Raw genomic sequence first — 11,902 nt, forward strand, 5'->3', positions numbered from 1 at the left:
CAACTCCCATCTCATTCCCCTAAACAGGACCTTACTAAGTTGCTGAAGCTGGCCTCAAACCTGTAATTCTTCTGTTTCAATTTCCCAAATACTGAAATTGCAGGTATTTGCCTATCAAATGTGCAGAATGCAAGCATAGAATACAGATCCCTGATACCTGGTGTCAATCATGATATGGAGCCTGCAGAACTTTGACTGGACATCAGCTTTATCATTAGCTGTTTTAGGAACTTAGCAAGTCACAATATGCTATGTACTCTATTTCAGTATCTGTAGGCAAAGAGAGACTTTACCATATTTAGTGGCACATATTAGTTAACCAATACACATTCATCTGCTTGGAAACCTTAATTCTAATGGACCTTCTTTCTAAACATCCTCATGCCCCACATCTCCAGCCTCTAGATTATTTTATTCAGCATCCTCAGCTGAAATATCTCACTCACAGAACATTGTATTTTTACCTTAAGAGTAACATGACAGTCAACTATGTACACATTAGTGAAATCCCAATAACCCAGAACAGTCATTAACAGTCATTTGCTCAGAAAATTATTTTAATGCAATGCTCTTTTTATTTTTCAAAAGTATAGATTCTATTAGGCAAACTCAGCTGAAATAAGAGTATCATTGTTATATTTTTGTCTGTAAATTCAACACTCTTTAGAGCTATATAGAAGTGGGTTCAAATACTGGCCCTGGTTTTAAGCTCACTTCTACATGACTACAGGTTTAGAAACCTGAGACCAATTCACTTCACCACACTTATATTTCCTCAGCTATATAACTAAAGCATCAGTACCCTCTCAAAGCACTGAGATCTTCAACGAGTCCAGCATAGTGGGAAGCACATGGTGGGAACTTAGCCCAATTAGTATACTTCTTGATCTACCTTTTTATAGACCTCCTGAAATAAAAAGAGGAGTTACAAGTTGAACAGGCCACATCTCAACTGTCAAGTCATTTTCATCAGCAGTATCATGGTGACAACCCAAAATGTCATTTGCACTTTGAAGTGAGATGTACAGATAGGGTCAGTGAATAAAATAATATAATATGCCTTTCCTTTTGGAAAGAAAAATGTGTTGTTGCCCTGAGTGACAGTATCATGCTCCTTTTGTAGCACTAGGCTGAAAACTAGCAGTGTATTTTTTTCCCCCAAAAATATATTTTTCCTCACGAAGAGGGTGCATTCTGTCAGCAGGGCAGCTGCTGACAGCGAGGAAAGGAAGAGAGAGAAATTATGCAGACACTTGGCAGTGTAAATGTTAGAACAACTCAGCTGTGTGTGTGTTCAGAAGAGTTCAGTAGCTTAGGTGAATGCAACTCCAAGAAATAAAATGACAGCTTCCCTTAACCATTATGCTAATGGGCAGAGTGGGAGGTGTCTTAGAGTTTGAGCAGGCACTAGGGAGACAAGACTTCTGGGCTCAGATCCCACTCCCAACAACATCTCCCACTGTGATCTTGGGCAAGTTGCTGAACTTGACTGTACTTTAGTGCTATTTCTCCATCTACAACCCCAAGCTAATAATAGTTACCTTCGCTGCAGGGGTGGTACAAAGATTAATGAGTTAATGAGCAGAACATGCTGTGGAGAGAAGGCAGACTGTAGGAATGCGATCATTTCCACGAATCTCTGATTTGCACAGAGCCTGCCATGGAAGCTTTTCTGAAAGTTGTACTCATTTTCTTCTTCCCTGACAATGAACTGTCCTGTCCTGTTTCTGCTCCTGCAAGAAATGGATGCTCTTCTCCAGGAAGTGAAGAGTTCTTCCATGACCCAGAGTCTGGGTGCAGCGTTAACATTTTAAAGAGAGAGGAAGCTCAAGACTCAGAGTGATACAAATTAGAAAGATCTAACTGGAGAGAGAACCTTAGCAATAAAATAAATGACTGGCTTAACCATCTTCATGATTTTACAGTTTTCTCTGAGAGAACTATAAACAGTGATGAGTGGGAATGGCTTTCCAAAATGAATATCACACTACAAAGAAGATGTAATAAATAAGATATTTTCAAATGTATTCATGATGTATCAAGAAGCATCATATTGTTGTACATATTAGGGTATAGAGTAAAACAGTTCTCCTACTCCAGCACTTTGCCTCCATTCTGCCTTCAGCAGAGGTCATAGTTATAAAGAAAAAAAATACCAATCCAGCTAATATCATGTATGGATAAAAGCATCAGACATTCTAATACAATCTTAGGCCTGGGAAAACAAAAATGAAGCCAACCAACCAACCAACACTAATCCAGTTTTAAGACCAATATGTGGAAGAATTCTATCATATTGGAATTAAAAAGTAATTAATTTTCCAGGTGACCTAACTGAGGGGGATGGGAGGGAGGAAGAAGGAAATTCCCTAATGTACATGATGTCCATTCACAAATATATCAATGTCAATGTCAATCACTAAGCCAAATATGAAAAGGAGGAAGGGGGAAGGAATGGGGTGGGAATTGAGGAAGGGCTAAATTAGTTATGTGTACATGTATGTCTCTACCATCATGTACCCCACTAAGATATATGACTAAAATGCACCAATAAATTTTTTAAAAAAATAATTTACTTTTTACTACATGATCTCATCATTGGTCTCAATTTTGGAAATTAAATGCATAATTCTACTTTCTTTTTAAAAATAGCCTGAGGTTCATAAGTAATAATGATTATGCTTAGGACCACAAAACCAGCTGTGATGATCTATGATTAAACTCCTGTCTCAGCTATTTAAATGTCTAAGATTCAATTTCTCCTTCCCTAGTTTCTAGAGTAAAGAGATGTTGTAGCTTAGTAAAAAAAGAATAACTTGAAAGATACTATGTGTATTTACAAGCCAGCTTGCAAATGCATCCAAGTATCCATCCAATCTTTTAATCATCCAATATATATTTGATGAATACCATCACGTACCATCACTAGTGCTAGAATACAGATTTGAGCTAAGGTAAAGGACTTACTTTGCCTAGCAAGAATGGAAATATAAGGGTGAGAGCATCCACAAAGCATTCTAAACTAGCAGAACTGGGTTCTGAACCTAGAACTGTGGACAATTGCCCTGTTCTTGGAAAGTGTCTCTGGGACCTGAAGCTTTCATATTTTCTAGAAGAAGATTTCAATGCAATTCAGCCTAGTGTAGGGTAGAGATGCTAAATAATATTAGAGGAAAAGTGTAAGGTATGTTTTCTATTATATCCCTAAAATCAATTATTTATCAAGAATATTGAAAATATAAAATTTGCAGTCTAGTAGAATAAATCTATACAGAGATTAAATGTACTCATATTCCAATTGTAAATTAATTCTTGGTTACATTTTTACTCATCTACTGGTCTCCTACAATATGCTTAATTAAGCATATCTGAACACATTAGACTGGCTCTCCTTTGCAAATGGGCTAAGAGATAGGCAAACTTTGAAAGTAGTGTAAAAATCATAAGTGCTTCCCATGCCCTAATTTTACCACAAACATGTCCTGTGTCCTGTGTCTTCTTGGCTTCATTTGCCATTTGGTATTATCACAGGATGCATTTGTGCATGATGGAATAAGGAAAACAGAATTTTTCAATACTTTGTACCTGAGACAAAATAAAAATTAGATGATCCATGAAGTTTTTGATTTTCTGAAGTGATGAATGCGGATCACTTAGTAACATTCCTCCTCCATAAACCTTGCCAGTGTGTGCCAGTTGGCCACAACCTTTTCTCTCTTGAATTCATACTTATTAGATATTGTACTTAACTGAATGTCAAATACATAAATGGCAAAGGTGTGATAGAATCAAGTAGTATCTCTATCATTTGTATCATTCTTTGTTGCCATTTAATTTTTATTTAATCAATTTGAACCATTATACAATTTATTTTGTGATTTATCATACCTTACATTACAAAACAATTAGATGGTAAATCTTGTTTCCCCTTCACTTCCACATATACTATATTCCTAGATTACTGAAAGCTTTTAGGACATACTTTTATTATTTCATACAATTAATAGAATTTACCCAGCATAGAGGATAAATTTCATGTGGAATTCAGATACCAGTAAGTTGGCATTTGGTGTTCTTTCAGTTAGTTCTTAAGTGCCAATGTTGCATCACCTAATTCTTCCAACACAGTCTTTTTTGTCTCCTAAAGTGTTAAAACTGGGTCAGAATTTCACTCTGTTGTAAATGCTGAAATATCTTAGCATCCTGTTTATCAAATTTATAGTGGTCTACTACTTCACCTATTTATTTATCCATTATTTTATTTGCCAGCAAATTACTGGTATCTCCTACTCTGTGCTGGATTAGTGCTAGCTAGCTAGACACTGAGATTTAGTGGTGTCTAAGAAATGGTTGCTAAGGATGATCGCTGCCTTATAGAGTTTATGTTTTAAGGGCAAAGGCTGAAACTAAACATTCAAACTATCCACAAATTCCTTATAAGATGGATCCCATGAACAAAAGAGGGAGATGGGTCAGAGACTAGGAGGTTATACAGGTTATACATGGTCTCTCCAAATGGGTGATACTTGAGCTAAGCCATGGATGGTAAAAGGTGACAGGCAATGAGCCCAGGGAAAATCACTACATAAATCTTATAATTTGAAGGAAAAGAACAAAAGGCAAAAATAGAAGATATAGCCAAAGCCTAGGTGATGAAAGGGGTGTTTCACAAGAAGTGAGTTGGTTCAAGACAGAATGAATTAGAACTTGTGTGTCTTGCAGAATATAGTAAAGGGTTTTTATAATAAGGTCCAGAAAAGGCCAATAAAAAGATCCAAGCAAGGGAATGATACTATTGGATTGATTGCTTTAAAAGATTTATCTGGCTGCTGTTTCCATGGGAATTTTTTTCTAAATTGTATTTTAAGAACTAATGGTTAAATAGAAAATTCAGTTTACAAAAGTTTTCTTTAAGGCCAGGTTTGTTAACCTAATCTTTTGCAAAAAGTCAGAGAATCTTATCAAAGAAAGCATTTAGCAAGCTCACACAGTAGCCTGTATTCCAGAAAGATGTATCTGCAGTACTGTCTGTATTCTATGCATGCTGATGTTTGACTTTGAATATGCCACAGAATCTCTGGGCCTGAAAAATGAAGATGTTGACTGATTCCCAAGATTTCTCTCAGCTCTAATGTTTTATTACCATGAAATTAGTGTATTAGAAACTGATTAAATGTAAGAATATATGAACTAAGTCTTTTCAATCTTGTGAGTGAAATGAATCAGAGATATTACTAATATTCACGATGATCCACTTGTGTGCAGCGTTTTGAGTCAACTGAAGATACTTCCATTGTATCATTTCAAATCACATAATAAGGAAAGAAAGTATTTTTCTTATTTCTGTTTTACCAGTGATAAAATTGATACACAGAAGAATTGTTTTCTTATTTAAAAAAAAAAAACTAGCTAGTGGCAGTATCAGGTTCAGAACAAAAATTCACTGTATAAACAAATAAAACAATTATATTTCCATTGTGTTTTTTATAAATATATTTGTTTATTCAGAAATTAACTTTCAACTTCCTGTGCAATTACATTTGCTATATTTTTCTCTTATTAACAACTATTTGAAGGAAACTTAAGGTTAGAATCTCTGCCTTCTCTTATAGTTCAAAATTCAAGAAAGCATGGAATAAGTTGGGATGTAGCTCAGTGGTAGAATATTTACATTTGTCCTACATGTGTAAGGCTTTGGATCTAATCTCCAGTACCAGAAAACAAAATAAAACAAATAACATGATATAGGACAATTTATTAAATCCACACTGTTGATCAAGGTCTAATTCATATGTTTTGTTACTGATGTAAAAGTCATTGATGAAATTATTTAGATAATGGCCAATTTATTTTTGTTTGATATTTGTAGACATATATCCCTTGGGTATAAGAAACACATTCATACCTTTTTTTTTTTTTACAGTTCTATTTTCCTTCAGGGGCCCTCCTAGACCTATCTTCTCATATATGTTGGTACATGCACACACAGACACACAACTCCACAAGCACTCTTACAGACTTTGTAAGACTGAATGATGACAGAGACCTGCCATTCTCTTTTCTGTGATGGAAAAACTGCCAGTTGAGGTTGAAGGAGTTTTTAAGATGCATTTGCCTGTCATCTCTCCCCATCATTTCCTTCCAGGTATGCTTTCTAAATGTTGTCTGCATTTCTCAGCTGTTCTTTGTATACTGATGTGTTGCATGCTAATTATTGCATAAATGCAAGATTGGTTTTTATCATGTAGATCACATATATTATTATGTATGCGATGGATCCAAACTTTCTGAAATCCAGCAAACAAGCAGTCTCCTACAAAATTATACAAGAATTGGGTCCAAATTATTTTAGAATTACCCAGAAGAGTTGGGCAGTAGAAATACTTCAAAGATAAACCTGTTGAAATGGCTTACTTTAGACAGCCCTTTCTGGAACTTCAGCAGTCTTCTCCCCACCCCCTTTCCCTTCTCTTCCTTGATGTCAGGCCGTGCCATGCTTGAAATTCCTGAACCCACCACGCGCATGCTGTCTTTATATATACACTCATCTCTCCTGAGGAAAGATTTCAACTTCATGGCAAAACTGAAGAAAGCATGTCAGAATGCTGTCGGAGAGAGAACCTTCTTTTCTACAACTGTTTTTGGATGCCAGCCAACATTTCTCCCTTTCTGGCTTTTCCTCTTGACACTATCTCCCCACGGAGTAGAAGGGATATTTTAGCAACTGCCAGGTTTTTAACAGTGCCCCTCAATGCCAGCGTGGGCAGTCCAGAATTCAGAGCACCGACTCTATCTTCATGTCGCTATTAAATGGGCATGCCGTTTTAAGACAACTCAGGGCAACTTTTCTTTTGAGGCTATCTGGGGAGATTTTTTTTTTTATTTTATAAAGGGTTTTATATAAGACATCAAATAGTTATGAGAAACGTGGCTGTGCTTTTTATAACACAAGAAAGGTTAAGAGCAGAAATTTTTATAGACACTGTAAGAACTTTCAAGGGACTAAAAAGCTCAGTGGACTCTGAATACAGATTTCACCTTGAGGAAGAGGATTTGAGTTCACCTGAGGAAATCAACAGGCTACAAGAGTGGAAGAAACCAACTAGGTTTCTGATGTTCGTTGTGCACTCCCTCTGAAATCTATTTTGCAACTAACTAGAAGACGATTGTTTCCTGTGAAAAAGTTTTGTAATGATATAATATACAGGAAGGAGGCTGCAGTCTTGGAATGGCCAAACGGTAAAGTTTTGGCTCTGGATTTGATAAAAGTGTTATTTTATTTTCACTTTTTTTCAGTGCCCCAACCAAAGGGAATTGTTCTGTATGTCTACACAGAGATGATTCTTTGAAAAAGATATTTTTTCCTCCAGGAATTTTTTTTTACACTAATAGAGGCTAGGTACTCTCTGTTTTGCAGTGTGGGCTACATTAAGGAGATAAATACTAGCTAGATGAAATGCCCTGGAGCTGGTGGAAGGCCTAGGTGCAACGAGAAAACAACCTTCAAGAGAAAGAATGCATTGGGCATAAAATTGAAGCAGAAGCCAAAGACAAAGAGGGACTAGAAGTAAAAACATGCCATATGAGATAGGTGAAGGGTTGCACACCTGCAATCCTAGTACTTGGGAAGCTGGGGCAGGAGGACTGAAAGTTTGAGGCCAGCCTCAACAACTTAGCAAGAATGTTTAAAAAATAAATTGGTCTGAGGATATAACTCAGAAGTTGGATGTTCCTAATTTCAACCTCTAGTACTCTACAGGTATTAAAATAATAAAAATTTAAAAAAATAAACTTCCTCTCCAAATAAACATGTCATATGATAATAAAGATAGTTATAATTAAATTGAAATAGTATACAGTTAACTGCAGTGTCTATGTCAATAAGAATATGTTCTTAGCAGTTGAGAGTTAAATGCTAAATGTAACTTGATCTCTGCCTTTGTCCAGCAAGAATTCAATTAAAAAAATATTGAGTCTTAGGTTTTGGCTAAAGGAATAGATATATGGCCTTGGCTTAGATTCATGCAATGAATGAGTTAAGTAAACTGACATCACAGCTTATTCTGTCCCTAGAATTCTTATTCCAGAAGAGGATCTAATTGAGTAAGAACTACCAGGGCCTCTAAACTACATCTTCAAGAGCCTGATACAGTTTCCCTTCCACCACCCATCTTAGATGCAAAAACATCCAGACTGAAAACCAGATGGCTTAGATTGCTTTCTGAAAGTAAGAGACCTTGTAGAGAAGATCAATTCCCTGCACATGTACAAAAGAAGCTCTCTGAACACAAGTTGCTTTATGGTATTGCCTTTACTAATGATGTTCTACAACCCCAAGTCTTTAACCTTCTATGTTTTTCACAAACTAAACCCTCAAGGACTTGGCAAGTTTAATTTTCAGTATAAGGCAAACCTCAATATTTCCAACTCACATTGATCTTTCCCTCCTCAAGGAAGGTATAGTAATATAGTCTTTATATACAATCTGTCCCTGAATGTTGTACCATAGTAACTTTTCATTTGAACCAGAAATTACTTGTTCAGTTTGATACCTCCAGCAATAGAAGTCCTATTACCCTGGTTGGTAGTCACATCACTCTTGACCTATATTAAACATATTGCCTACAGGATTAATATGTGTCTCCTTTTTGAGATGGTTTCTCAGTAATTGCTTAACAATAAAATCTATTTTAGAACATTTAAAAACTAAAATAAATAAAACAGAAGTTATAACAATTGTAACTCAGTTTTCAAAATATAACTATGGTAATAATTTAATAAATATTTTAAACATTTTCGTGTATGTGTTTTCTAAATGTATTTGTCTATTTCTATGTATATATATATATATATATATATATATATATATATATATATACCTGTAGCTTATTTACATAGAAACACATAATAAAAATTTTAGTAAACTCTAATATTTATAACATATGGAATAGCTCTTATTAAAAGTAAGACATTTTAAAAACAAATGTTTGCAGATATGAATTCATACACTGCTTTGAACTCAAAATTAAATTAAATTTGTTGATTTAATTTTGCAATAACCAGTACACTTAGAAAACATGTTAGTAAATCTCCTAAAATAATACATATTTTATTATAAGTGTACAATAACTGTAAAACTATAAGGTTCATTGTGAAATTTTCATATACGCATATAATGTGCTTTGATTGTATCCATCCTCCCCATTCTCCTAAAAGTGAATATATTTGGGGGAATAAAATTGACCAAATTATGCTAAGTACACACACAAATATGTAATTAACCCAACTATTACTTATTATTTTAATGCTTCAATAAAACAAAGAAAAAAGAGTATAGTTATTTAACTATTTTTCTTTCATTAGCACATAAAATATTTTTAATTTTTGGTTTTTGCTAGTACATGTAGCTATAATAAGTAACCATTCTGTTGATGGGTTTGACGTGTATAACATCTTTTGCACTGTCTCACTTTCCTGCTGGCAAGGTTGAATGCTCTCAGTTTTCAGTTTATTTGAACCAGGCCTGGTTATTGTCTGTTCATATCCTTCATCGACTTTCTATCCTTTGCTTTTGTGAAACATGTATACATGACTTTGCCTTGTTTTTAAATATTTTCTCTTGATTTCCTTTTTCATGCTTGTTTTTAATTTGGTTTATTATATTTGTTGAATTTCAGAAATGTTCCATTTCTGATACAAAGAGTTTGTTTCTCGTACCTCCAACATACTTTCTGTCATACATGTGCTTAATAAAATCTTCCATATCCTGAAAAATTATTGTTATCCTCTGATGTTTTGTTTTGGCTTTCTTTTGTTTTAATTAATTAATTCATTTATTTATTTATCTTGTGTTACTGGGGATGGGACCCAGTGGTATTCTACCTCTGAGCTACATCCCTAGCCCTATTTTAATTCTTTATTTTGAAATGGTCTCATTAATTTTCAAAGGGCTTCACTAAGTAGCTGAGGCTGGCCATGAACCTGTGACCCTCCTGTCTCAGCCTTGCAAGTACTGGGAGTACAGGGGAAAAAAAAGGGCCTGGCCTGGTGGTATACTCTTGGAATCCCAGCATTTGGGAGGCTGAGACAGGAGGATCAAGGTTCATGGCCAGCCTCAGCTACTTAGTAAGGCCCTTTGCAACTCAGTGAGACCCTGTTTCAAAATAAAGAAGAAAAAATAGGCCTGGGGGTGTAGCTCAGAGGTAGAATGCCCCTGAGTACCGCAAAAAAAAAAAGAAAGAAAGAAAGAAGAAAGAAAGAAAGAAAGAAAGAAAGAAAGAAAGAAAGAAAGAAAGAAAGAGAAAAAACGAAGGGTTTGCTGAGAGTGGTCATGGATCATGTAAACTGTAATCCCAGTATTTGGAAGGCTGAGACAGGAAAATCAGTTTCAAAGCCAGCATCTGCAACTTAGTGAGGTGATCCGTAACTTAGTGAGACCCTGTTTCCAAATAAAAAAATAAAATGTCTGGAACTGTAGCCTGGATGTAGAAGATCTCTGGATTCCATCCCCAGTGCCAAACACACATAAAGAAAGAAGAAATAAATAAATAAATAAATAAATAAATAAAGAAAGAAAGAAAGAAAGAAGAAAAAGAAAAGGCTTAACACTGATGAAAATACTTTTTGTACATCACATTTTTCAAAGGTATTTACAAAATAATCCATTCTATTACGATTGATATATGATGCTAGTTTTTACAGTTCTTCAGGTATTTCTATTATTGTTTCCATGTATGTTTTTGTTTTCTGAAAATAAATTTTGGTTAATAAAATTATTTTCAAACAAAGTTATGACTACAGTCACTGGTTCCAATCTATCAACTTTTGCAGTGGCCAGATCTTCTGTAGGACCTATAGTTACACCTCAGAATATGTTTTCAGCTCCTGCTTCTTTGCTCTTTATGAAATGGAATCATCCAAGGCTCTTGACCTTTCCTACTACCCGGTTCCCTGTTATCTTCAGGTATGTGAAAATCTGCAGAAAATTACACAAAGTTCTGTTCCCAAGATATCCTTTTTTTTTTTTTTCTTTAGATCACTCATCCATGTAAACATTTTACTTGTAAGTAACTACTTATGTCTCTGGATGCCAATTGCCCTTGACTGTACTTATCCTTTAGACATCTCTTGAGCCCCTTCTAATTCTCCTCACTCCAAAGTTTTCTGGTTAGTATGGACCTATTATTCAAAGACAAATAAGACAAATTAGAAGAAAAAGACTTGCCATCTTGATAAATTTATGCATATGCATTTTTGTTCTTCTTTTATGGGTAATGGTATAAAGCATGTGCCTGCCAAGAACTTAGTATGTGCCTAGTCTGAAGTAAGATGTGTTTTAGATATATGCTGTATTAATTAAAATATAAAATAAAACTTTAAATTTTATATTAATATAATTTAAAATGATAATATATTGATATGTTAATAAACATTAAATTTTCTGCTGATATCTTTTAACTTTTTATATTGTGTCTATCACAAAACTTAAACTTGCATGGGTGGCTTACATTTTTGGATTGTATTATATTTTTATTGAACTGCACTGTATGGAAGCTTTGGAGTGCTCATTTTTGGTACCATGGCTATGTTTTTGCAATTAAGAGAGCATCTTTCCATGTTTCAGAAATATGTTGGCTGCCAATTTTTTTTGGTAGAATGAATCTACATCCTGGATCTTTATAAATTGATGCTTATAATAAACCTTATTTGCTCAAACATATTAACTTTAATGTTAGTTTCTATTGTATTTGTTGAAAAAAGTGTTTATTTTATAATACTTCTTCCTGTCTCCCACATGATCCTTAACATCATTTGTACATTTGTGTGCACATTGGCACTTACATACATTCTTTCCACATAATTTCTCAATGCAGAAAGAATTAACTTTTAAATTATTATCAAT

The sequence above is a fragment of the Muscardinus avellanarius genome (genome assembly GCF_963383645.1).
Source record: "Muscardinus avellanarius genome assembly, chromosome: 17".
Taxonomy (NCBI): Eukaryota; Metazoa; Chordata; class Mammalia; order Rodentia; family Gliridae; genus Muscardinus; species Muscardinus avellanarius.